The sequence below is a fragment of the Theobroma cacao genome, chromosome 9 (assembly GCF_000208745.1).
Source record: "Theobroma cacao cultivar B97-61/B2 chromosome 9, Criollo_cocoa_genome_V2, whole genome shotgun sequence".
Taxonomy (NCBI): domain Eukaryota; kingdom Viridiplantae; phylum Streptophyta; class Magnoliopsida; order Malvales; family Malvaceae; genus Theobroma; species Theobroma cacao.
This window is the reverse complement of record NC_030858.1, coordinates 22,842,252-22,845,849: the sequence shown is the minus strand read 5'-3', so window position 1 is coordinate 22,845,849 and position 3,598 is coordinate 22,842,252. Positions and strand designations below refer to the sequence as shown.

General features: G+C 35.0%; 1 long non-coding RNA gene across 1 annotated transcript; it reads left to right on the top strand.

Moving 5' to 3' along the window:
* Window positions 279-935, top strand: LOC108663348. The gene is made up of 3 exons (XR_001929315.1): window positions 279-658; window positions 734-822; window positions 898-935. It is a non-coding gene; the product is annotated as an uncharacterized LOC108663348 (long non-coding RNA).

The following is a 3,598-nucleotide window of genomic DNA, read 5'->3' as shown; positions in this document are numbered from 1 at the left end:
TACTAACCAAGGAAGGTTAGATTATGTGGAATATGAGATATACATGTGAAATTTACTATTACATGTAAACTATGTTGGGCAAAAAGGAAAAGTTAGTGGGGGACATATGGGACCCCCACCATGTGAAGTAAAAGAAAGAAAACAAAGAAAGAAGAAAAGTGGGTTGCATGTCACTTGAATGGGTCAAACAGAAGAATTGATTGGTATGACATGTAAAGAGAAAAGAAAAGAAAAAGAAATGGAAAAAGAATGGGCAATGAAGGTGGCGGGTGGAAAGCTTTTTGACTTGTAATTTTAACCACATAAAAAAAAGGAAAATGACAAAATGACCAAGCTTTGGGCAATCCGCCCATAAGAGAAGAAAATAAAGAAAATTTGAGTGGTGGGGAACTTGGGAGAATCCACCCACACCAAGGAATGGCAAAATATGTTTGCCTTGAGAAAACCCACACCTTTGGAAGGAAAAAGAGAGAGAATCGACTTGGAAGTAAAGAGAGAAAGGAAGAAAGGAGAAAAAAGAGAAAAGAGAAAAGCTTGGTGGAGGTTCACCTTGGAGAAGCTAGAAAAGAACCGAGAGGTTTTCCCTCCCCACCCACATGCGATTGTTGAAGTTTAAAGAGATTTGGTGGTTCAGTTTAGAAATTCCAAGCTAAGGAAGGTAAGTAGAACTTTGATTTTTGTTGTGATTTCTTGAGGAAATGAGTTGGTAATTGTGTGAGAATGTTTGTGGCAGCAAAAGTCCTCCAAGAATTGAAAGAAATAGATGCATGCTTGTGGGCCAATCTTGGAATAAATGGTGATTTTGAGCTAGATAAGCTATGGGTAAGTATTTTGGTCTTGAAATCACAAGTAAACAAAAGAAATGAGATGTATATTAATTGTTTATGTTTGTGGCAGCAATGGTGACCATGGGTGTGAGGAAATTGTGAGCTATATGTGTGGAATTCAAGCTAAAATCAAAAGGTGAGTATGCTATGTGAGTATAGTATATTGTGTTAACTATAGTTGGTTGAAAGTGTGCGAATTGTGTGTTAAATGATTGTGGATAATATTGATGAAAACTATAAAATTTGATTAAGGAATTGTTGATTTATGTGTTGCCTATGTATAAGCACCATTAAGTGTATTGGGTTTGAATGGTTGCTAGGAGGTGTACAAGTAGAGAAAGTGTGTGGTCGTGGTGTACCGGATGAGGTAACGGGTGACTGGCAAGTAAAATTAACTAGATACGCATCCGAGTCAATAGCAACGTAGTATCCCGCTATTGTACGGTGAGTAGGGGGTGCCTATTTCAAAATCTCCACACTATATATGGATTTACGTTAATAAACATTGTCGGTTTTCTTAAACACAATTATGGATAGCCTGAGCTGTTAGCCTTGATAGGCAATCTTAAAATGGATTTACAATGATTAATATGAGCTGGTAGAAACCATAAGAAATGGTGGATGCAAGTTGTTTTGAAAGTTGTTTTGGATATATCTATAGATAAGCTATATGTGTAAAGTGTTTTAGAAATCGGGAAACAAGCCTTTTTATGATGTTTGCATCAAAATCCGTGCCTTGTATTTTTATGTGATATGCATAGTTAAATGCGATTGTTAGATGATTTTAAAATGCAAGTTTTGAGTACCGGTTATAGTCCGATCTTTGTATAAGAGAATACACCATGCTCTTTTGCATGGTGGAGAGTTAAGACTTTTTTACAGCTCCCGTTGTTTAAATAAAAGCTTTCAGTGCTTACTTAACAATCATGAGTTGGTTTATGTGGTTGTACACGTTGATTTCCTTACTTGCCACACATTTTGGGAGCGTGCATACCTTTATACTATTATTCATATTTTGATGGCAAGTGAAGTCTTCAATGATTGAACTCTGTTTTGCTACACTTGTTTTCGGCACCGTTTTGCAAAGTGAAACATTGTATTATGATTTTTCGGCATTATTTTTACAAGGCACAAACACTCTATTTGTGATTTAATTTTTCTGAGATTATTATTCTTATTCCGATTTTATCATTCAAATTTACCTACTTTATGCTTGTTTCCCATCTACGCCTTACTCACGGAGCCGATGATCACTAAGTCTGTGAGACTCACCCCCTTATTTTCCTTTTGAAGATAGTGATCGGCCTAGTGTGCAATCATCGGCACTTATGGTTCACCGCGAATAGGTAAAGGCATCTCATAGCATTTCATTCTGAGTCACTCCTCTGCTAGATGTCGAGTCATTTGTAGCATAATTTGATTATAAATAGTATTAATGTAAATATATGGTTGGATATTAAAAACCTTGATGTACTTCTACAATTATGTTGAATAAAAGTTGAGTGGATTTATCACAGCTATTGTTTAAGTTATGTTACACCAAGGATGTACGGTTCAAGTAATTAAATAAATCAGTGGAATGGGTTCATTGTTATACAAAGGTTTCGAATAAGGCTTGTTCGGGGCTTTGCAGGTTCTCCCGCAAGACTTGGACACTAGTAGCGATCGAGGAGCGATCATTACAATCACCTAGACTTCTATAAGATTTTCTATAGTAAAAAGATATAGAAGAAAACTTGGAGCATATTGAAAGGGAAGGAGAAATTGTTCTTTTTTTTTTTTGTTTCGTGTCTCTTTTGTCTTAAAGAAAGGTCCTTTTTATAGGCAATTGTGATAGTTTCCAACAGACATAATTGTGTATGTTTTAGACAGACATTGTCTGTTTCTAACAATTATGTCTATTGGTTTTCCAATAAACATAATTATTTTTCAAACAAACATAACCGAATTGTCTTTCAAACAAACTTAACTGTTTTCAACAATTATTATCTATTGACAAAAATTTTAAAATTATTTTAATTGCCTACACATGCCTCTTGTCCAAGTGCCAAGTGCCATTATAATTAATTAAATATTAAATTTAATTAATTTCAAGACCAACTAGGCTCAGAAAACCTATCCATGGTCCATTGCTTACTGAAGTCCAATTATAATGGACTTATACTCCTTTTTATTTAGATGACTCTTTTTCTTTTTATTTTCTAATGTGGGATTGTGTCCCAAATTCATTATTGTTGAAATATCCAACATGTAATTCTTAAATATAATATAAAATGATAATTTACGAATACTAGTTTTTGTGTCACATGCATTGCATGTTGTCACGACCCAGATTCCGGGCCATGATCGGCGCATAGGTCCAATGGACGTAATCCACTAACCCAAGCAAGCCTATTATTTATCTTACTTATAATTTCATCTATTATCACTAAGTCATATTTCATACCTTTGAATCAAAATAGTGATATACATTGTCAACTCGTACTGGCATTACTCATTCAAAATTTACATTAAGTCCATCTATACATAACAAAATAATACTCGACTTCCAGCGGAGGGACTCGGATGAATATACAGCTACCGAATGCCGAGACACCTACCAAAAGATGGACACAAGTCTACAAGGACACCTCGTCCTAATTATCGGTTGCCTCGTGATCTGAAAACATGAATTTGAAAATGGTGAGTATAAACCCAGTGAGTGAACAAGGAAGGGAACAAGCAATAATTAGGGAGAATTTAAAATCATGATGCACTTGTTTCAAAATAAT